Raw genomic sequence first — 24,355 nt, 5'->3', positions numbered from 1 at the left:
ATCTAGAGGGTAAATTCAGAGCAGCATGTTCTGGGAATAAACAAGAAGACGCAGTACAGTGTGGATTGATAGTTTAAGCAAGCTTTTAATCACAGCGTTTTCTAAAGCATAATTACTTCATGACTTTGGCTGCTCCCGCTAAATCTGTTTAATGTTAGAGGCTTAATAAAATGCACAGGGACACAAACAAATGGCGTCAGCATGTAGTGGGTTCATGCAGCTCCTTTCTCCTCTCGTCTTCTCATTGTCTCCGTAATAATCTCCTATTCACATGTGGGTCTCTCGCTCCCGCTCTCTCGAATAATTCCCCCTTTTCTCCCTCACATTTTAATGCTTATCTGGATTTTTATTTTTGTGCAAGTCCTGGCTGCAGGGCCAAGGATTTCGCTGAGTCAGGCGCTGCTCAGCTCCAGCACCCCTGCGATGACAGCGACAATCTGGCCAGTTATGAAGAATGTCTTACGACAGACGGCCTGCGCTTGCGTCACCGTGAGCTCCTCCGTCGATAACATCTGATCTGCAACTGGGAGGCAACTCTTTCTTCCTGCCTGTTCTGTTCCACTCGTCTCCTTCACCTGTAGCCTCCTAAAATAGCAATTCCCTGCTGTTATGTATGTGGAATTATGATAAGACAGCTCCCTTTTATCAATTTTCATTATGGTGCTGATAAAATGGCAGGGCTGGATGTAGCGGGTTAAGTGCATTTTCCTCTTGATGGATATAAGATAACTTTATCACTGCAGACTGCCTGGTTATCAGAGTTCACCTGGGGCTACTTGAACCGTACCGGAATTCGGTCCCGCTGAGCATCTCGGCGCGGGCGCGCAAGCCGCAGCAAGAATTTGCTCAGATGGTCATACTATATGCAGAGCGATCCATAATTCTGTTCATATTTACCTACCCTGAGCTGTTAATTGATTTCTCTCAAATCAATTCGGTGGTTTACAGAAATTGTTGGACCAAAAAGGGCCAAATCAATCGCCGAGTGATTAGCATGTGCAGCGGATTATTCCTAGCAGAGGCGCTGCGCGAGGATGAGGATGAGTGGGCGGCGCACGCAATTCGATGAAGGCACAAGCAATATGTTTTTGTTAATTATTTCTAACTCAAAGTCTGCTTTAGATAATGTACGCCCACAGGCTGTGTGAGTGTCACACATGAAATATTCCTTTATTACGCCAAGACAGAACCCGAGGCGGTGAATGCACTCCGGTGTCTACTCCCCACCTTGATGCTGACTGCCTGCGGGAGGTTCAGATAAAAGCTATAGTGTCCTGAAGTGAGCACCATTGATTCAGAGGGATATTTTATACAGCAGTGCTGATACAACACCAGGCAGCCGGGTCTCTCTGCATGTGCCTTCCTTTCCTTTCACACGCAGGAATGTGTTCAGCGGTTCACAGTTCAAGGTCTCAGAAACAGATATAAAGTCCGTCTGCCACAAAGTCCTCGTGGACAATGAAACAAACAAAACAAAACAGAGCCACCGTGCTACTTATGTGACCCCCGTGACACATGTAGCTTTAGGAGATTGCAGTCTGGAATGAGAATGAATCCCTTTTACACTGAAACCAGAAAACTAATTGCAGGGTTGTTAATTAAATCTTAATAGCCTCCGTCTGTCGTCCTGGAGATGGGCTGCGCTGGAAAGGCTCAAAACTAATTCACTAATGTCAGCTGCAGTTAATTTGGGGGACTGTATTTAAGGCAGAATTAAGAGTGTGACGTGTGTCTCTTCTTATGACACGGAGAAGGCGGTGTGCGGGGAGGAATCGGAAGAGTTGCTTCCGTGTGTTACACCGATCGTCCGAGGGTAATAATGAAAATGGCACATGTTAAAGCCGTGATAGACGGTGTTTTTTGTATATGCTACAACTGTGCTTGACACACATGAAAGGAGCTTTAAAGTTATTAATATTACGAGAATTAAAGCTAATGTAGTAAAACGCATGGTGAGTAGCTTGTTGTCAAATGGTTGTAGTGGAATTTATTTGAACTATTTAAGCACTATTAAAGTACTAATTAGTATTAGATTAGTAACTCGAAGAATATACTGTAACAACTTCATGCTCGTGCATTTTAATGTAGCTTTCATACAATCCCCAGAGACACCTGAAAACAATCAACCTCAGTCATGCACTGCTTTCGTTTTGGGGATTTACTGGTTTAATCTGTACCAGTGCAATGTGCAGGTGTCAGATATGTGCACTGAGATAAAAGGCAAAATCTTTTGTCCTGAAATTGAGAGATATTTAGTAGCATTAAATGAATGATCTCAGTACGGCTGTCCCATATCATATGGTCCTACGGGTATAGGTTTTTTACGTCATATAAAAGTATCGGATCAAGATGATATAGCAATGCCCAACACGTTCTCACTCCCAAAGCGTAACATTTTATGCTAGGTGACAAATCGTCAAAATATTACGTTTTCGGCTACCCACCACGTTCCTAAATGACGACCTCAGAAAAATGAGGAAACATGAGAACCGTATGGACTCAATCTACACATGTTCGCTCTTTTTCTTCAAATGGCTTAGAAACACGCTATTTAACATAATTAAAGTCCTGGTTAAGATCAGGAAAAAGGTTATGGTTAGGGCTAGGGATAAGGTTAGGTTTAGGGCTGGAATACAGGGCTGGAACGTCTATTACCGCGGGAGCGTCATTGCACTGGATTTCGGCCATAACCCACCGCGTACCATAACAACGCCGAAGGTCTCCTTTCGCGTTCCTCAGGAACGCCGCGGGACGTGACAAAACGTCGGCATGTTACGCCTCGGGAGTGAGAACGGGCTGCAATGCCAGGCAGTGGACACAACAACAAGTCAAGCCCAGGCATGTCTGACAGTGAGAGCTGTGTGTCCCCGTCTGATCACCAAACTGTTGAGTTACAAGGTTAAGTTACTTTGTTAGTTACTGTTAAAGCATTAAGCAGTTAGCTTTACACTTTAACTGAAAATTACCAGGGAAAGCCGGCACAGGCGCGTTTGTCTTGCGCTGTGCTACTGGATATAATGCTGTGTCACTACTCTAATGCTGCTGCTAGCTTCACTCTTTGATTTAGGCAGTCTGTCATCAGTGGGTCATTGGGAAAGAAGGATGGAAATGTTGTTAGCGCTAATAAACAAATGCTGGTGCCTGCAAGCTGCAATCACCAATAAAATGCTGTTCAGTACTTGTTTTTCTATATCACTGATCGAGCTGCAGTTGGAATTGTTCAGAGAAGAAACGTTGAGGCGGTGTGAGGCGGTGGGGAAAGAGGCAGCCAAATAAAAACAATGACTTGTGTTTAAAAGTTGCATCAAATTCTCTGTCAGCACATTTAAACAGAGCGCAGGCTGAGCTGTTGCTTTGTGTTTACTGACAATAGCTGTGCAGCAGTCCTGGATGTTTAGGTTGTATGAATAAAAGGCAGACGATATCTCCTCACACTGCAACGTGTCAGATCCCCAAAAAGCCCTCAACTCTTATCTGCTCCTTCACATCCTCCCCCTCTACTCCAAATCCACTTTAGCCTTTCCTCTGTAGGCTTATCCGCCCTGCCACGCTGACGCTATCGATGTGCAACTTTCATGCCTGCATAAATACCATAACCGATGATTGTGACACATGCTCCTTGCTTTTGATGTGAGACTACACTTGGTGAATGTGGCTCTCAAGTCTGTAAGTACTACTCTCCCTGCCTTTGTTTTCCACATGAGGTTAAACATTATTGACTGGAATCACTGAGGGGAATGAGTCTGCGTTTACCGACAAATTGGACTGGTGGATTGACCCCCGGTTCAACTCGGCTTGGTTTCAGGAGCTGAAAATATCAATACGTTTGGCAAAATGCACACAAATCTCTCGGTCGGCGGAAGCAAAGCAGATGGATTCACATTTACATACAGTATTCATCAACAAGTTGACTCACTGGTCTCATGACAGGGGATGTCAGTATGGGAAATGTCACTACAATTATACTGCATTGATACTATTACAGGCAATTATAGCCCAGCATAAAGGGTAACCCAGCAGCAGCATATAAAAGCAGCTAATATCATCTGTCTAGAAAAAAATTGATCAAAGTTCCACCAAAATGCTTTTTTTGGTTAATCAGACCCAGCATCCAATTACTAAGTCCCTCCATCACCGTTAATTTGTGCCTGTATAATGTGTGTGGAAAAGAGCAGACGATTGAATGTGCACTTTTCCATCAAGGCTACATGCAGCGTTAAAGCACTATTTCCAAGAACAGGAGCAATCTAACCCAAGAAAAACAAACAGCACGTTGAAAATATATCTTTGACAGACACGTGATGACAAAACAATCATCCACACTTGTTAAAAAAGCAATTCCAACAAGCTGTCCTGACGTGATTACTGACGACTCCTGACTTTGTCTTGTCCAACACCATTCAACTACTCAGTGAATCATTTCTCACCTTAAAAAACTGTCAGTTTCCAGTCCCACATATTCCAGAATTTCCAGAACTCGTCAGACTGCAGTGATTTTTAGCGTAAAATATCCTGACATACATGTTATATCTCTTGGTAATTCATGTGAGTCTGATCAACAAATCCAAAGACAAGACAAGAAATATCTTAATATTCTGTCAGTACCACCATTAGGTGGTACACTGTATGTGCAGGACCAGCTCAATTCTCAAAGACACAAATATTTGAAAAATCAGGCGCTGTAGTTTTAGTTTTAATCAAAGAGCAGCGTATTCTTCTGAGCACTTGTGAGCATTAAAATAATAAACAAGTGAGCATTAATGGATACGTATACAGCGCCATGCTCATTGTGACAAGCGACCGTGTCAGCCAATAAAAAAAATGTATAATACAGTGGAGACAATAACTGCTGATCAGACTTTAAATCGACAGACTGAATTTGCTGAAATGTATCAGGAACACATTTGGTTTTTTCCATCCCTGGTCCGCTTTCATGTTTCTGCTTTTTTGTCAATGTTTTGTTGTGAAACAACTTTTCTCTTTGGTCTTATTGCAGATACTTAACTTCCTGGGCCCTTTTCCCACCGGTGTGATTACCTAATTATCATCTTATTCTTCTTGTGTTTGTAGTCTCTGTGTTACTTTTCCCCTGTACTGACTTTTATGTCTAGCGTTCCAGCCATTTCCCTCATGTTTTCCTCGTGGTAATCAACAATTGTTTCTTGTGTTTTTGTAAATGTTAAAAATGTCTCTGCCCAGCCCGTTCTCACTCCCGAGGCGTAACATGCCGACGTCCCGCGGCGTTCCTGAGGAACACGAAAGGAGACCTTCGGCGTTCTTATGGTACGTGGCGGGTTATGGCCGAAAACAAGTGCAATGACGCTCCCGCGGTAATAGACGTTCCAGCCCTGTATTCCAGCCCTAAACCTAACCTTATCCCTAGCCCTAACCATAACCTTTTTCCTGACCTTAACCATGACTTTAATTATGTTAAATAGCGTGTTTCTAAGTGATTTGAAGAAAAAGAGCGAACATGTGTAGATTGAGTCCATACGGTTCTCATATTTCCGAGGTTGTCATTTAGGAACGTGGTGGGTAGCCGAAAACGTAATATGTTGACGATTTGTCACCTAGCCTAAAATGTGACGCTTTGGGAGTGAGAACGTGTTGCTCTGCCAGATTTTTGGACTGTTTGCTGTGTACCAGAAATCAGTCTGTAGTAAAAACTCTTCATGTTTGTGTTTGACCTGTCCATGTGTGTCCACACAGTCACTATAAGGGTAACATTTAGGCTGAGAGGTACTTATCCAAAAAAGAAAAACACGCCTGTTCACCAACTTTATAACACAAATATGCATTTAGGTGTGCAGACATGGTCAAAATGACCTGCTGAAGTTCAAAGCGTGCATCAGAGTGGGAAAGAAAAGGGATTTAAGTGACTTTGAATGTGGCACGGTTGCTTGTACAAGCCCCAGCTTGTCTGTGTAGTTCAGAAACTGCTGACCTACTGGGCTTCTTCCACACAGCCATGTCTAGGGTTTACAGAGAATGGTCCAAAAGGGAGCAAATATCCAGTGAGCTGCAGTTCGCTGGGTGAAAACACCTTGTTGATGCCAGAGGTCAGAGGAGAATGGCCAGACTGCTTCGAGCTGATAGAAAGGCAAAAATAACTCAAAAAGGTGTGCAGAAGATCATGAAGAATGTTCAACATGTCCAATCTTGAAGTAGAAGTGCTATAACAACAAAAGACCACATTGAGTGCTACTCCTCTCAGCTACAAACAGGAAACTGCGGCTACAATTCGCACACTAAAATTAGACAACGGAAAATTGGAAAAATGTTGCCGGGAATAATGGGTCTCAATTTCTGCTGCAGCATTTGGATGGTGGGGTCAGAATCTGGTGTAAACAACATGAAAGCACAGATCCATCCTGGCTTAACGGTTCAGGCTGCTGGTGGGGATGTAATGGTGTGGGGAGATTTTCTTGCACACTTTTGTCCCTTTAGTACAGCCGACGTTGTTTAAATGTCACAACCTACCTGAGTATTGTCACTGACCAAGTCCATCCCTTTATAACCACAGTGTACCCATCTTCTGATGGCTGCTTCCAGCAGGAGAGCACACCACGCCACAAAACTCAAACCATCTCAAACTGATGATGAAACATGACTTAGATGACAGTAAGCTCACTGTACTCAAATAGCCTTTACCAGTGTTGCCAACTAGGGGTGGGTTTTTATAATCGATTTATCGATTAAAATCGATTCTGGCTTGGATAACGTAAAATCGATTCATTAAAATCCTGAATCGATTTTTTTAATATAAATTTATTTTGCCCGAAATGCCAGAATCTCTGGTGAAATCTCACAAAATTTCAACAACCACCAAACAGCTAAGACAGTAAATGAGAGCAGGAACACGGATTCTGCACAAAGACTTAAACACACTGCGCAACCGCGGATCAGAATCAGTGAGATGTCGCCTTTCTCACAGTCGGGGCTGAAAGCCGACAGCTCGCTGATTCCGATCTGTCGGCGGTCCGCGCTTTGTGTTCACGCCCTTTATGCGCTGATTCTAAAGCTGTTAGTTTGATGTCTCTCCAAACAATATTGACCGAACCAGCAGCAAAAGAAGATCCAAACTACGCTTCACATAAACAATGTCATGAATTCACTCTGACTTTTATTGTTTTGCTTCGACCACGATGCACAGCTCTCTCTTGCATGCTCGCTCTCTTGCGCGCTCTCTCTCCCTTTCTCTCCCTCTCTCTCTCTGTACTGTTTTCTGCATTATTCGCTTGCTTGTTACGCACAAGTCTACCGTTGTTTACAGCGCTGTCGGCCGACGGTTTTTTTTTCCATTTTATATACTTCCGAAAATAAAACCTAATTTCTGCCGTTCAATACCGAACAAATTTAAACTTTTTAAAATTATGCAAAATGCAAAACGCTCAGCCTTGTCTCTAATCAAACCGCTGTAACTTCAGAGGTAACGTTCATGTGTTGATTAATGGTTTTCTTTCGTTTTTGATCTACTGCAGAAAATTTTTTATAAAATCCCAGAACAGGAAAATCACCTTCATGTTTTTCTGTTTTATCTTCAGCTACTTTGACACAAAGGCCTCTGCTGTGATGCTCACACCTTTGATAAAGTCTTGGTGTGTCAGCTTCCTTTTTATAGATACAAAAATATGTAAATGTACTGATCTGAATTATAATATTTCTGACTGTCAAAATTTCCCAGATTCAAATCAAAGTGAATCGAATCGAATTAAATCGAATCGAATCGAATCGAATCGAATCGAATTAAATCGAATCGTGGATCGAATCGATTCAGGACCCTGTGAATCGGAATTGAATCGATTCTAGAAATCAGTGACGATACCCAGCCCTATTGCCAACTCCTCAGTAAGGAAAATCGCTATTGGCTGTCCTAAAAGTCGCTAGAAGTCGCTAAATTACGTCATCGCCTAATTTGCATAATTGGTCATGCTAATATAATTGTAACCTACGCTGTTGGAGAGAGAAATAACATCGTGGAGGAGACATAAAGTGAGTAAAAAACGTCCTAAATGCATTTAAAATTTATTTAGAACTACAAATTAAATTTCTTTCAGCAATTATTGTTTTTTAATGTCACAATTCCAACCCTGCTTCTTTATCCGGGCTTCGACCGGCAAAAGTGACCCGAAATAGGCGCTCTGGTGGAGTTACTTTGTGTGTGTGTGTGTGTGTTTATAAGTAGTTTTAAACGTTGTGATCCACAAAACAGCATAACAGTAAAAGAAGAACTGACTGCGTTACAGTCAGTGCGGAGCAGCGGCTTCGCTAATGCGCGGTTCATTTGCAGTTTGGACGCATAGGTGTGAACATCTCCTGCAGCGGGGGGAGGACTATCCTCCGCCCGTGAGCGCTTTAGCACGGGTGAGGTGCCCACGGCAGCACCGCTGCTTGTTGAGAGTAAGAGCAACACGCCCTTTCATGTCAAAAAGTCGTCATAAATAAGTCTCCAATAACAGCAGAAAAAGTCGCCAGATTTGTCGCTAGTAGCTTTTTAGAAAAAAAAAGTCCCTAAGGGGTCTGAAAACTCGCTAAATATAGCAACAAAGTTGCTAAGTTGGCAACACTGACCTTTACAGCCACCAGATCTTAATACAATTAAGCATGTTTGGGATGTGGTGGAATGGGAGATTTCCATTATAGATGTACAAAAAAAGGGCGTTGGGGGGGCAGGGCAAAGTCTCAAAGGAATGAAGCCAAACGAGGTCCTTTTGTGAGTAGCTGGTGAGTGTATGTTGTTGCACAGAATAAAAGATGTCATTGTTTAATATAGTTATCTCTTATAGCAAGTTAACTCTGACACCTTAATGACATCTGTCAGATTAATGACAGATGTAGCTGCTATTTTAATTCTTCAGATCCAAATTTAAAATCCAAACTTCTTTATTTTTTTTTACTTTACAATTTCCACTTTTTATAGTTCTTCCATAAAAAGTTTGAATATTACTTTTTCAAGATGTTGAATTATATTTTCTATTTCTTTCTGTGAAGCTTGTGAATAAAGTGCAAAGATATGATTGACTGTGGTGCTATAAATAAACATTAGTGTTTCAGGGTGGCGGTTCCACAATAACAAAGAGAGAACACTACAAACGCAGTCCTGTAGGACGTTACTCACAGAATCAGTTTTATGTGTGACTGATGTTATGACCTACTGCCAGCAACCAGGGCTCTACAAATAACCGTGTTGCATAACACTCTTTTCTAGTTACTGTTAGTTTATCAAATCTGTATATTTCGACAAACAGGGTGTCAGATTTCAGACTCGGTTTAATATATGCCTGCAGCACTGATCCTTAGGATATTCTTGAAAAGAGCAGAATGAAATTCTCGCGTCGTCTATCACTTTGTCTCGTCTCTACCATGGTGAAGAATAAATTAAGGTGTGTAGCAAAGAAAGGGTTTGCCAGATATCAAAACACACATCAATCATCCAAATGCCAACAAACAATCAAAAGACACTAGTGTCACTAGTGATATGCAAATGGACAACTCAAGGCGAAGGCAATATTCGTCTCATTCTGTGCTAATATTCCTCCCTGTGCTGGTGAGAGGCATACGGGCTTCCTTCCAGTCATTTTCTGCTGTTTCATGTTGGGATACGGATCTGTGGCTAGCGGCCCACGGGGAGCCACCCAACATCACTGAGATCTCCACATGCTAGATGGCATTAGGAATAACAAATGTTAAGCAAAATGGTCTAATCCTCCCGTCTCCTTTCAAATGTGCTCAGACAAAAGCGCCTCGGATTCTTTGGTGCTAATTAACAGTGTCAGTGGTGACAGGACTCAGACTCGTGAGTAGCTCAGCCCATTGATTGTTTCAAGCACGTTATATGGGGTGCTTGGATAATAAAGGACCGTTTATCACTTCAGAGGCCGTTACGACCCTTGGTGCATTGAGTCCTGAGATTATTTTGCCAAAGGCATCTCTCGGCAGCACGTTCGTCGACCTTTCTTCATTATTAGTAGACGGGAAGAGGGTGGATCCTTGTCAAAAGCCTTGAATAACTCATCAGTTTCAAGGCCGAAGGAAAAGTAAAGGGTTAATGGTTTCTGTTTGCGTCCTTCGAGGCTTTACCCTTAAGCTCTTGCATTTCAATTCCTCTGTTTCATGGGAAGAAGAACTGAGCGCAGGAGAGTGGGGAACTGAGATAGCAATGAGCTGTGCGGGATGCAAAAAAAGTTGTGTATGCAGGGGGTTTGATTTGTCTGTGTGTGTGTGTGTGTGTGAACAAAAGCGTGTATATCATTAATTGTCAGAAACAACCCCCCCAGCCATCCAGCGCTAATGCATCCATCCCTACACACACCACCACAACCAAGTGGGAGCATACTCAGCATATACGTGCTTATATACTATGTGTCTCTGTATGTGTGTGGGGGCTGTTCTGCTTTATTAGCCATAACACAGAGTGAAACCACTCCAAGTTGTGCAGAAAGCCTTCAGTACTGGCAGAGAAATGACCACTCTTTAGAGATGCAGAAGATGCCAAGCTGCTTAGAAATCGAGCCGATAGAACTAACCTTATTTAACGGTCAGACGTCCAAGCCATTTCCCCAAAGAGGATGCGATTTCTGAATGTCATGACCTTTTCGAACCGCGTTTAAAAACCTCCAAGGTCTTCAAGGTGTGGTTTGTCAATGAAAAGAATTTAAAGACTATCGAGGAGGGGGTAACTGACGGAGAGGCGATGCAAATGCTCCGCTTTTAACGGGCGCTTCAGTGTAGATACTGTCATTTGTGGATGGGATGACTGAGAGAATTTTCCAGAGGCTCACGACAGCAATTGAAACGACGCGCGTGGGCTTGATGAACTTAGGGTCCAGACAGTTTCAATAACATAAAAGACAGAAATGGAAAAGAGCTTTAGGGTTGCCTCTGTGTGTGATTTAGTGTGTTTTCAAATAGACAAGAGTAAGTGCTATTTAATGGGTGATGGGCAGTGTGGGTTGGTTTAAAGGTAGGTGAAATTGTCATGAAGAGAAGGACTCTTTGTCCAGGCCTCTCAGAGATAATTGTCTGAAAGAGCAAAAAAAACAAACCACTCCACAGCAGTTAATCCTGAGAGGGCAGAGGGGCAACACTGAAGACATCAAACTTGACAAAAAAACAAATTAAAGAAAAGATTTGGGGCAAGGTGTCTGGAGTGTGATTTGACAGGACTATGGACTAAACTCTTTGCTCTGTCATAAGGACACCCAGTACGGGTCCACATAATCGATAACACCGTGTCGTTGAAGGTGAAACAAGTGCAGAAAGTCACCGGGATTCATTTAGAAATCGTTCGCTGTGGAAAAGGAAGCAAGGTGTTCAAAGCCCTACTGAAGAACAGCAGTAGTGAAGCCTCCTGTTACACTTCCTCCTGTATGATCATGCATACAAAGTAGAAACCAAGTACATTTAGATCTGTTTGTCTCTAGGCTGCTGTGATTAACAGGGGTTGAGTTCTGTCTCAGTCAAAGCTATATGAAATGCAAATCAGTAGCCAGTACAGTCACATCTCTGACAGCTGACGAGCATTTTCATGCAAGTGTTGGAGTAGGACTTGAGTTCAATTTACAAAGTGAGCAGAGAACAAAGCTGAGCTGAACTCAGGTGAGCCCCGAACAAATCTGTTACACCCACAGGAAGGTTTCTTAAGGATTTCCTCCTTTTCTTCCTGTAGCATGGATGAGAAAAAAGCTCGAGGGGCCCGGGTGATATCAAACTGACTGGACACTTTCATAGCTTCCCTTATCAAAAGTATGCATCGTGTGTATGCATATGAATAAACTCAGTTATGTTTGGGTGTGTAACACTTTGCTAGGAGCCAGCCACAGCATTTGCAAGTCAACACAACAGGAGTATTAAACCAAAGTAACTCTACAACAGACCAATTTTAAATCAGCTATTTTGCTGTGAAATAGCAGGTAAACAGAGGTAACTCTTTTTACAGCAAAGCGCTTTCATTAATGTCATCGCAAAGCCTGATGATGGTAAAGACCTGTTTACCCACCATTTCCTTCCTGGTGGGTAAACAGGTCTTATAACCCCCCGTAAAGACATATTATAGACCAGTTTATAATCGAGGCTCCACCAATGTGTGAACTCGAATGAGTTATAACTGTTGAAACCACCTTGATGAACACTTTATATGTGAACATTATAAGGTGTTGTGTTTCCCTCCCCTCATCCCCAACCGGTTGCGCCAGATGGCCCCGCCCCTCCCTTAGACCTGTTCTGCTGGAGGTTTCTTCCTGTCAAAAGGGAGTTTTTCCTTCCCACTTTCACCAGGTTCTTGCTCATAAGGGGTCATCTGATTCTTGGGGGTTTCTCTGTATTGTTGTAGGGTCTTTATCTTACAATACAAAGTCCTGTGAGGCAACTGTTACTGTGATTTGGAGATTCAGATTAAGGCTGGCAAGGTAAGAATAGCAACAATGTAACTGTCTGATAACTCCACTGAGAGACTGTTTAAAACAGCATTCCCCAACCCCCGGGCCTCGGACCGGTACCGGTCCGTGAGTTGTTTGGTACCGGGCCACGAGAGTTGAGGCTCAGGTGTGAAATGTATGTTTTTTTTATCGGTTTTCAGCGTTATTTTGTTATCGTTTTTATCGTTAACTTGGTTTTCCTGGGTCTTTTCATGTGTGTTATGAATACATCTTATTTTCTCGGTACCGGTACTAGTTTTATTTTTGTTGTATTTATCCGCGACACCTTGAAGGCCGGTCCATGAAAATATTGTCGGGCATAAACCGGTCCGTGGCGCAAAAAAGGTTGGGGACCGCTGGTTTAAAGGATAAAATGACCACATATGAATGTTTGGTTTATATGTGGATATTTGAAGAAGATTGTGGAGATTATTGTGGAGAAGTCCACATTGCTAAATATCTGATAATTAACAACTTTATGTCATTTGAACCATCATACAGCCTCCCTCGAAACAGCAAGTAGTTAATAATATAGATTAGCCTTTGTTAAATGCATAATGCACAATATCAATATACACAAATTAACAAAATATGGCTAATTTATTGTGGAGAAATGCAACTAAAGAACAGCAGGAACATTTCCCCGCATCACTAATCTGCTTGCTGAATTAAACAGGGGAGAAAATTATTCAGCATCAGACCTAACAACAGAACAGCAGCTAAAACGCATCTCCATATCATTATGCCTCTATGTTTGATTTATACAACTGAAGCCAGTCTTCAAATAATGATTTCTTTGAAAATGTTGGATGCACGGGTTGAGCATAGGGTTTCTTTTAGAGGCAGTGGGCACAGTATCTTTACTCCTCAGGCTTCTTCCTCTGCCAGTGTCAGCAGGGGTTGTTTAAATTGGGCAAGCGAGAAACTGTGTAATTCCTAGCACTTATCATGGAGTGACATATAGGCACCAGTCTCTCTAGAATTTAAATACAGGGGAAGAAGACATGTCATGGGTGGGCAGAGTTCCTGAGGTTTATCGGGGCAGTTGGCAACAAAGACAAAACCACCCTGGCACGATCACGTGACCTGTAATCTTGCAGAAGACAGCTGTCACACACGGACGGGTGTCAAATTAAAGGAAGAGCTGACATCAAGTGTCTTAGTAAGGTGTTGAGCCACCTTGTGCTGCTCGACAGCTTCAGTGCCCCTCGGTACCGATTCAATAAGTCTCTGGAACTGAAGTGGTGGGGTGGAAAATGCATGATTTTAAATCATTTTCATACCTAAGCCATTTAATTAGACTAACTTTGTATTGATTTAAAGTGACCCTTCCCTCTCTGGGGACAAGTAAAGCTAAATCACACCAGCAAAATGCGCCTCCAGCATATTAGAGCCACCTTATCGCCTCACCGTCGTGGTCAAAGGTTTAACATTTATATATCTGTAAAATAATACAGACATGGAAACATATTCTTGAGTAATCTCTCATAGTGTCTCGTGTTTTCATCTCAGACTCTTAAAAAGCAATGGCTAATTTTAATGTGACAGTATCGGCGCCTGCGGATGGGGATGCGGTGTTCCACTGGCTCCGATTTGCTTCAATAAGCCACTTCGGTAAGTGCCTGTTTAGGGTCATCATTAAAATCCCAGAGATGCCAAAGCAGAGCTGTTATAACACAGTGAAATGCAACATTGCAGACAACACAGCGTGCACTGGCGAGCACAGCAGCACGCTTAATTGAGCAGGAACAGCGGTATGCGATCAGGGTTAAATTTAAACGCCTGTGTTTTAGATTCTGTGAGAATAAACTACAGGACAAAGACAACCAGAGTTTAGGAATGACATCTGCATGAGGCTTTATTGGATTAGCAGGAGTATGCAGCGTGAGCCCGCAGGTCCGCGGATCTCTTAAGCAAAGCTACTTCCTCAACTCGTTCCTCAAGAACCCCAGAAGTGAGCGTGATGCAGCGAAGAGCCTCCTGAGACGTGAGCGAGCCTGAAGAGCGCATTTGCTATATTTCCAAGGGCAATGACAACATGTCCAAAGCTTTCTCTCCATTACTACTAAAAGTGTTCTCTCCTCTACCTCAAAATTATGCCCATTTAACTCTGCTGAAGAGTGCACTCACCAAAGATGAGAGAGAGGGAAGACCTAAAGCACTGCACAGTGTGAACCCACTGCAATCTACAAATTGGCCAAAAAGCCATCTTTTCTGATTTACCGCGGCCTCTACTGTAAGTGTGTGGCTTTCTTCAATCATCCTCCTTAATGCACTAACCATTAGAGTCTGTCCAGAAAGAGAATATACCCTGGTGTCTCAATTATAGACCAAGACTGAATCTCTACAGCAGCCTTTTGTGGTCATAAAAGGAAATGACTATCCATTTTCTGCTCCAGCTTTCACACGGCAACGCCACGGTCCTGTCTGTTGTTGGGAGCGCCAAAACTCATCTTTCCAACTGAATTGTCTTATTAATCACCCCCACTGCAGCGGTGAGAGTGCCAATTAAAGTTGGAAAGAGATTTAAATTGACAAAAAAACCCATTTTCAACGTCCCTTTAACAGCAGCTTCCCTTTGTGGTCCTTTCAGCTTATTTGCAGAACTTTTTACACAAGAGCAGGAATGGAGGTTTTGTAAATACAGCATCAAAAACTCGGGAGGATGTCGCGGACCTGAAAGCGCTACAATGCATAATGTGCTTTGATCTTCTGGGTACAGCGTAGAGATGTGAGATTTGGTGATCTGCAAACTCTGAAAAGTTATAGCAGAAAAAAAAATATAAGTGACAGCGACAGGGATAAAAGCACTGCCTGCAACAAGGACTCAAATACGAGATGGGAAGAAACACATGAAAGAAAGAAGATTCTTTGGCACAACTTAAAAACTGGGAAAAGGCTCTGACAGGTCTCAGTTTTAATATCCACCTCCAATATTATCATTGCAAATACAGAGAAATATCCATGAAAGATGAATACAGGGAGAAGTCTGTAAAATAGTTTTCTCGCTCTTCTCGAGACAGTTGTTTAAGTGAGCGCCGCTGTGTTTCTTTTCCGTGCGTGTGGGACTGACAGCGTGACCAGGTTTGCATTTAATGGCCGGCACTCCTGAGGAGATGCAAAATGGGAGAGATAATCAGAGGCGGAGAGAAAAGCGGTGCATGTGGGAGCGAGGGAACAACGGTGTGCGAGAGAGAGGCAGGGACGGAGAGACTCGGCGAGAGAAATGTGGGATAAGTAAAATAATCTGCTGACAGAAGGGGAGGGCAGCACGGCCATTTAAATCAGAGACTGACAAACAGGTGAAAGGCAAGCCTGAAAATGAGTCTTTGCAGGGGGCAGAGGGGAATGGTGAAGGTTAAGGTCCATGAAATATGGATAATAATCTGTTTATGTAGTTAAGATAGGGAAGAGGAGAGGTAAAAAGCCCTTTGTGTGAGCTGAAAATGTTTTGGCAGTGCTGTCTGAGAGCCTAGAATCAGAAAAATATTGCATTACTGCTAAAACAGGCTCCCTCTGAGATGTCTCCGAATTTAAAGAGTTTAAAGTGCGTGATTTCAGAACTCGAGCTTAGACTGTAGGATTATTTGTATGATTGCATAATTGCCTTTGCGGCGCATTTTCTCATATTTATTATATATAAATCATTTGACTATGTCGCTCACTCATATTCTTAGGTAGCACGGTGGACCTTACTTACCATAGGGGACCCTGGTTGGGCTACTTAATGCATTTAGTCATGTGGACATGGTCAAGACAGCCTGCTTAAGTTCAAACTGAGCATTAGAACAGTGACTTTGGCAGGGTTGTTGGTGCCATACGAGCTGGTGTATCAAAAAATGCTGATCTGCCATCTCTGGGGTTTACAGAGAGGGTATAACGAGGAAGAATATCCAATGAGCAACAGTTCACTGGCTGAAAATGCCTCGTTGATATCATAGGCCAGAAGAGAATGGCCAGCCTGTATCGAGATGATAGGAAAGTAGCTCAAATAACCACTCGACACAACCAAGGTATGCAGAAGATGATCTCTGAATACAAAACATGTCAAACCTTGAATTAGATGGGCTTCAGTAGCAAACGACAACACCGAGCGCTGCTTCTCTCAGCTGAAAAAAGGAAATGGATGCTATAATCCGTGCAGGCTAACCAAAAGTAACCGAAAATTGGAAAAAGCCCAGTCTGGTGAGTCTCTGCTGCAACATTCAGTAATAGGCTTAAAAACAACAACATGAAAGCATGGATCCACCCTGCCTGCTACCAATGCTGTAACAATGGCGTGTGTGCCAATTTATTTTCTTGGCACCTTAGTACAACTGAAGTGTGTTTAAACATCACAGCCTACCCAAGTATTGTTGCATCTCTTTATGACAACAGTGTAACATCTTTAGATAGCTGCTAGGCTAACATGTCATGCAACAAAGTTTAAAACATGAGTTCACTGCACTCAAGCAGCCTCCAAACTCACACAGAGTCGAATTATGGATGTGCAGCGGACAAATCTGCAACAACTGTGTGATGCTATTATGTCAACATGGTTGCTTAATTGCTTAATTTTAGGAAAATGTTGGGGTTAGAATTAATTAAAGCAAATGACAGTTTTCTAGCTTCATACACGCCACATTTACTCCACTGGCATTGAAGGTTCCCAGTAGATGTATGAGGTGTCCCTTCACCAGCGTGGACTCGTCTGTCCATCCAAGAATTGCCCTGTGTGTTTAATTTGTAACAAACAGTGTGCAATCAATATTAACAATTGTTTTTCCTCAGATTATAAAAGGTTTCTTTTTTTTGAAGCACGTCTCAAGTGTTTCATAATCAGTTAACCAAAAGCAAACAAGGAGAAAGAGCCATCACTTTGTTTTAGAGCACACTTCTCAGCACAGTAAAACACAAAATCAATTTCATTGTCGGCATCTCCCACATTTAACTAATCAGCATTAGCACTCAGAATGCGTTTTAGGGACCGTAATAAAAAGCCCAGGAAGCCACAGCAAAACAAAACCTAGCCTGTAATGACTAATATCACACAAACAACGGAGTATCAATCAGCCAAATAACAAAAAATAACACTTCCCCTGATTAATACTCATTTAGGAAATTACAGAGAGAAAACAGAAGATCAAAAGGCAATCGCATCGTGTGTTATTATAATATCAAAGTAATGGCTTTCGTTTCCTGAAAACATATGCTCTACACTACGCTACACTACGGTAATGCATGTGTTGTCAGAAGGCAAGGGAACTGTTGATCAAATGGATAAACTCTGGCAACCCTGGCACACTTTGACATTTCAGAAGATAATGCAATAAAGCCGAGAAGAGTGATAAACTCAGTCTTCCTCAGCGCTGGAAATATCCTGTATAATTTAGTGTTTACATGCACTCACTGGTGGCTTTTGAGTCCCTGTTTTCCTTTCATTAGACATTATAGAATTTCTGTTTGATCAGAGGAGGAGATGGAGGTTTTATTTGTCGAGCCTATCTCACGTGTTTTTAAAATGTTTACTGAAACAACAGGTTTCTGAGCGCGGAAGCTCACGGGCTTCCAGTTTCGCAGGACAAAACTCCCGATCTATTTACATTGTTCCGGGATCGGGGGGTCAAGCGTGATAGATGACATGCCATCTGCTTATCAGGCCCTTCCAGAGGTCAGTAAAATTGAAGGTCAGCATAACGCCTCAAAACAAACTGCACGGGACAGGAGTTGGGGGTGGCAGTGCGTTGCAGGAGCAGAGCACGGTTCCTGATCTCGCCACCACACAGCTGATAAGGCTGGCAGAAAATGCACTGCGAAAAAGGATTATCTGTGGGTAGCTCAGTGTGTCTGACACCAGGCATGCTGGGTAAAGTAGAGGCAGGGCTGTTTACTGTAAAGGTTTAACACACTAAAATGTGGTCTCAACAAGCCCAGTGCTCTAGGATTTACACTACCACTCACACTCATAGCACACTCCAATGTAGGTTTAACAGTGGGAGATACTCCATCCTGCTGAATATTTCATAAGTGCGATGTATTAATGCAGTCATTAGCTTGGTATGACTCACAAACCCAAGTAGACAGCAGTCAAACTGGTGACTATATTTTAATTGTCACTCGACACAACTGAACTTCAGCACTTCTGGCTCCTACGTCTGACTACAGACGTGTAATTGAACTGTGTGCATGTGTGCTATTTGTTAGAACAGCAGTTTCACGTATTGAGCAATCCGGCGTAGTTCACCTCAGGATGAGGACTTTATCCATAAAGTCTACAATACCTACCTCTGAGCAACAGGGAAAAAACACACAGCATCTCAGTATGGGTTTTAGCCGAGTGCAAGTTCAGGAACTTTGTCTGTGGTTGATTTATGGAGCTTTGAGGTCTGCAGAAGCAGGGAGGTGGTGGAGTCTCTGCAGTCTCTGGATTTAATGCCAAGGGAAGGAGGAAAAAAGGCCCTTTTTATATCGGTTACCTGATTCTATTCAACCGGCTTACAGTGTCACATTGCTTCATTGCTAAAAATACAACATATGGAAAGTAAACCTGGTTTAGTTTGAGAGGCGCCGCAGAGCAGATGAAGACCGTGTTATCTAACCGATGATGTGTAATGAATGATTAGTGTGATTGACTTTGTCTGGGACTAAACAAAGGACAGGCAGATCTATTCAACTTGTCCAATGACATTCAAGAAATCCAATATCAATCTCTAAGTATCAGTGTTCTCCTGCATGTCGTCAGAAATAATCCTAGTGGAAATTAAAGGCATATTGTGGCATCAGAAACCTATTATTGTGTGCTGAGGTGAAAGAAATCTACAATTTGTTTCAAATTGTTCTTTTATGACTCATTTGAATACATAACTTTTGTTTCCTAGGTATCCCAGTACATTTAGGATGGCCTAGTACTGAGGTTATGATGCAACGATCAGCATTCTAGTCGTCCATGTGGGCACTGAGCATATGCTGGAGCATATGTTTCAGAATATATTGCGAGAATTTAGTATGCACTGCTGCAGGGCAAAGGAGCAGGGCAGCCCGGTAGTATATTCAGGGGGAAAAACCGTGATGCACAGTTATCCTGTGCATGAACAAAAACAAAACACCTACTGCCTTTGTTATGAAGCCTACAGCTGATAGCAACTAATACTCCGTCTCAGAAGGGAAACTAAATCTGCACATACAACTTTACTTTGTAATTCTTTTTGCCTCCTCTAAGGGCAAATATTTGTGTAAAAAATAAGGTACTAAACCAAATGCGCACCATTTTAAGTTAGTAAAAGTCATATGCTGACGAAATCACCAAAAAAATACTATATATAGATTCAAAGACAGGCTGGATGTGCTTATGGGCTTCCTCAGTTAGAGTTAGTCTAATATTTACAAAGTGATGGCCAAGAGAAAATATTAATTTAGAACTTAAGAGAAAAATCCCAAGTTGTGTATTTGTAGAGTGTAACATAAACAAAATGTTCCTTAGAGTCTTGCTTGCGTCAGCATCAGATAAAATAGAAACTCAAAGAGCAAAAGCACATTCAACCTTGTTTAAAGTAATCTCCCAAAGAAGACATTACCCCAATTTCAGACATAAATTAGCCAGCTATCCTTTCATTACAGAAGCTTTACAGGCTTACTATAATAATTTGATTAACACAACTCCCTGAACCTCAGGGAGCTGAGTGAGTGACTTTTGTATTTTAGAGGACTTTGGAAGAATACTTAATGAGGTAGATTATCTCTTTGATGTTGTGCTCTGGACCTTGAATAAAGCAAGATATATGACCTAGCCCTGCTCTAAATCAATCAGAAAATGGTCTTCATTAAGCCGCTGAAACTTCCAATTTGAAAACATCTTTATAAAGGAAACCTCATCCGAGTCTTTGTTCTGCAAAGATACAAGAAATTTTCAGGGAATAAATCCCAGAAAACTTTAACAGCCTACTCCACTATCTTCCAAGACACATAAACCTTCATAGACTCATTAAAGCACTCTCCCTATCTCCTAAAGCTTGATGCTGGAATGGAGGACGGTCAAATAAATGATTCACATGGCAGAAACGCGAAAGCATCGGCATTACCTCTTTCTGTAATTCGTTTTAATTACACCAGATAACAAGAAAAAAGGAAATTATGTACCATGAAAAATTAGGCCCCAATAAGAGGATAAAAGAGAAAGTCAAACAGTATGTGAATCGTGTTCACTTAGCTACACTCACGCCTGAATTTGTTTATTTGGAAGTTAACAAGGCACCTGGGAATTAGAGTGAGGTACCTCGGTTATGTATAATGCATGCAGCGCTCCTCGAACCAGCAGCAGTTGTGCATCTTGCCTCATGAAGACATGATATGTGGCTCAGTACAGTGTCAAGAACACTGTTTTCTTAGAGTCAAGTGATCCGAATAAACAGTAGTGAAAACCTGTGGGAGCAAACACTCTTATCGCAGATCTACATTTCATTGGGAGGATAGGGTGGCACCAAGCCAGCTGCTTTAGAGAATTGGAGCAGCGCTTTATGTTTGGGTAAATGCATGCAGATCCATATGCTAAAGATAAAATAAGCTCAAGGCCTTGATTGTCACCAAATAGTATATTACCATTTTGCACAGCATAAACGTTCACGGTGCGGTACATAAAACATCATCTCGAGAGGCAGAGACAGATGGCTTCCCTTTGTGCGTGTGGTTACCTGATAAATGTGAATGTATCTGTATGACATAATAAAGCAGGTAAAGAAAGAATAAGATAAAAGTGTGAAATGATTTGTATTGATCTCCATGGGTGCAATTCAATTGTCAAAGGTCAAAGATGCTTTTGTGGTGGTAAACAACGACTGTACAGCTATACTAGGCCTCACAGCTCACACAGCTGTGTAGACGTTAGAATACTAGTTACATTTACCAAAGTGTTACAATCTGCTCCTATCAGTCACCAACTGTTCAGTTTGATCACATACCCAAACAAAGTCCCAGTTATGGGCTTTTATAGTGAGTCAGTAGCATCTTCATATTATACAGTACTGTCTTGAGGATGCAGACCTTTTCACAGTAGTCTTAAACAATAGTTCTCTGGGCTTTCTGAAGGTTTTTATTTGGACTTTGGCTGCTTTTTCATTCATTTTGAGTCCAGTCCTTGTACCTTACAGTCCATGCATTCATCTTTAGTAGGCTTGATTACTGTAACAGCATCTTTACAGGTCTACATAAAAAATCAGTCAGACAACTACAGCTCATTCAGAGCTCTGCTGCTCGAGTCCTCACTAAGACCAAAAAAGTGGACCACATCAGTCCAGCTCTGAGGTCTTTACACTGGCTGCCTGTCCGTCAGAGGATAGACTTTAAAGTTCTGATGCTGGTCTATAAAGCTCTGAATGGTTTAGGACCAAAATACATCAGTGACCTCCTGACCCAGTATGAACCTTCCAGATCCCTCAGGTCATCTGGATCCGGTCTTTTATCAGTTCCCAGAGTCAGAACCAGACACGGAGAAGCTGCATTCAGCTTTTATGCTCCTTATATCTGGAACAAACTCCCAGAAAGCCTCAGATCAGCTGAAACACTCAGTTTATTTAAATCCAGGTTGAAGACTCACCTGTTCTCAGCTGCATTTGAATAAAGCACAAAATCCGCACTTAAGCTTAAATTTCAAAACGTACATTTTAACTACTGATTTTATCTACAGTTTTTTTAATCAATTTTAAATCATGCTTTTTATTTGTTTTTGTTTTTTAATGTCTCTTTAAAGCACTTTGAATCACCTTGTTGTGCTATATAAATGAACTTGCCTTACCATGCACATAATACATAGAATTATAAATGCAGAAACATAGCATCTTGGAAATTGATACAAGCTTTAGTTTTCAGCATGACACACTAGCACTGCAGTGAAAACACACCTGCACAGAAATAGAAAACCTACAAGGTCTGAGCACAGACCTCAATATTACTGAAGCAGTGCAGGGTCACGATAGAATCACAATAGAAGACTGAACAAAAGGCAGTCAACATCCAAAGATTTGAATGTCCTTCTACTCATACTCCACAGTAGAAAAACATTCAGTTAATTAACTTTATGTTTTAGAAATCCATCCATTCGCTTCCGCTTATCCTTTTTCAGGGTCGCAGGGTCCACCTGGACAGGCCGCCAGTCTGTTGCTAACATAGACAAAGACAACCATTCACGCTCGCCTTCATACTTATGAACAATTTAGAGTTTCCAATTAACTTATCCCCTATTATGTCTTTGGGAGGAAGCTGGAGTAGTCAGAGAGAACCTGCACAAACACAAGGAGATCATGCAAACTCCACACAGAAGCAGCAGAATGGTGGCATTGAACTCAGGACCTTCTTGCTATAAGGAAACAGTGCTAACCACTGCACCACCGTGCTGCCTTGCTTTAGACTGTGTATACTGTGGTGTATAATCAAATATGTAAAAGGTTGAGGCTTTTAAGAATTATTGTCTCAAAGGCAACTAAGCCAAGTGAATCCTGCTTCTATGATATATTTAGTTTTGCAGATGTGAGCTCCGATGTTTATCAGGGATGGAGCATCATTCACGCAGAGCTCTGTGCTGTTATTTAGCAGCGCTAAAGGAACTGCAGCTTTTTGCGCCTAATGGTGTCATTTCACATCCCAAATCTTGCTTAGAAATACTTTATAAGTTTTCCTGTTGGGTGGGAAACTAATCTTGTGACATGAGAAAGTGTACAGCTGTGTCTGTGGGATATCAGATTATACAAGTGCTGAGTCAAACAATCTAACATCTACCATAAAAATAGGATTTAATTAACCTACACAATAGCTTTTTTGGCCCATTGGAGACGACTTTTATTAGAGTAGTACTGGCCCGGCAAGGTTAGAAATAAAAGCACAGTGACGGATGTTTCCTATTAACAATGTTTTCTCTTTGTAATTTGATTTTGTTTTTGTCATTTGCCCTTGATCAATGGACTGAAACATACACTGCCAAGTGCTGTGGGGCCTGAGGTTTATTTATTTATTTTCCCCCCATTTCAGATCTTTGGATTCTTTTACCTTACAGACAAGACATTTCATTCTTATTTTGGGACCACATCTCCCCAAACCCATTCATAGGGGAAATAAAAGCAAATAATAACTTGGTAAGAAAAATAATTATGAAACTTAATTATACAATGTTCGGGATCTAAAATAATTCCCTTTACCAAGCCAGTTAGTGAAGGCAGCATTGAGAAATTAACTTCGAATACAACTTGGAACAAAGCAAAAACAGTGGCTCACCGAGAGAGTTTATCTCCACGATTGAAACCACCGGTGTTCCTTTGGACCATGAAATTGTCATTTGTTCTGCTAGCATTACATCAAATGAGAGTTCAGGGCCATGCCAGGACCGTTTGTTGCTGCTGAGCTTATTTTAACTCGTTATCTGACAGAATCTCCATGGATAATTATATTTGGCTCAGACAGACAGGTAGAGAATGTCATCTTTCCACAGAGCTGGGTGAAAAGTCACGAGAACCGCCCAGGAGATAAATCGTGCAATACGAACCCTCGCGTGTGATTACAGTACAGTGTGTACTGTAAGTGCAGGTGCATTTGAGCGTATCAGAATATTTCAGAATGTTTTCATTTCAGCGTCTACAACGCGCATCTGTGTCAGAGAAAGCTTTTAGTGCCAGTGTGCTTCTGTGCACATGAGCACAATTAAGCAAAAATAAATAAATAATGTAACTACCGTGAGAGATTACATTCTGCGACTTGCTTAAAACCATTAGAGAGGGAGAAGAGACGGCCAGGCAGAGGGGATTATTCTGGGCTGGAATGTGGAAGCAGCAGAATGCAGCGAGGAGGGGGAAATAAGGGCGACGTCGACAGTGTAGCACTGACAACAGCACTAGGAGGAGATCAGGTTAAAGAGGGTGGCACGGCGCCAGAGGACTGTTTTAAAGAGGAAAGAACAGAGAGAGAAAGTAGGGGAAATA

General features: G+C 41.9%; 1 protein-coding gene and 1 long non-coding RNA gene across 3 annotated transcripts in view; both read right to left on the bottom strand.

Annotated features, from left to right (window-relative positions):
- The window catches only part of negr1 (neuronal growth regulator 1), a 177,191-nt gene that overhangs the window by 10,800 nt on the left and 142,036 nt on the right, over window positions 1–24,355 (bottom strand). The gene's annotated exons all lie outside the window — the stretch shown is intronic.
- On the bottom strand, window positions 963–24,348 carry LOC146502422 (uncharacterized). The gene is made up of 2 exons (XR_014869601.1): window positions 5,630–24,348; window positions 963–5,209 (listed from the first exon to the last, which is right to left on the bottom strand). It is a non-coding gene; the product is annotated as an uncharacterized LOC146502422 (long non-coding RNA).

This window comes from Neolamprologus multifasciatus, chromosome 15 (assembly GCF_963576455.1).
Source record: "Neolamprologus multifasciatus chromosome 15, fNeoMul1.2, whole genome shotgun sequence".
Classification (NCBI taxonomy): Eukaryota; Metazoa; Chordata; class Actinopteri; order Cichliformes; family Cichlidae; genus Neolamprologus; species Neolamprologus multifasciatus.
This window is presented reverse-complemented; position numbering and strand designations above follow the sequence as displayed.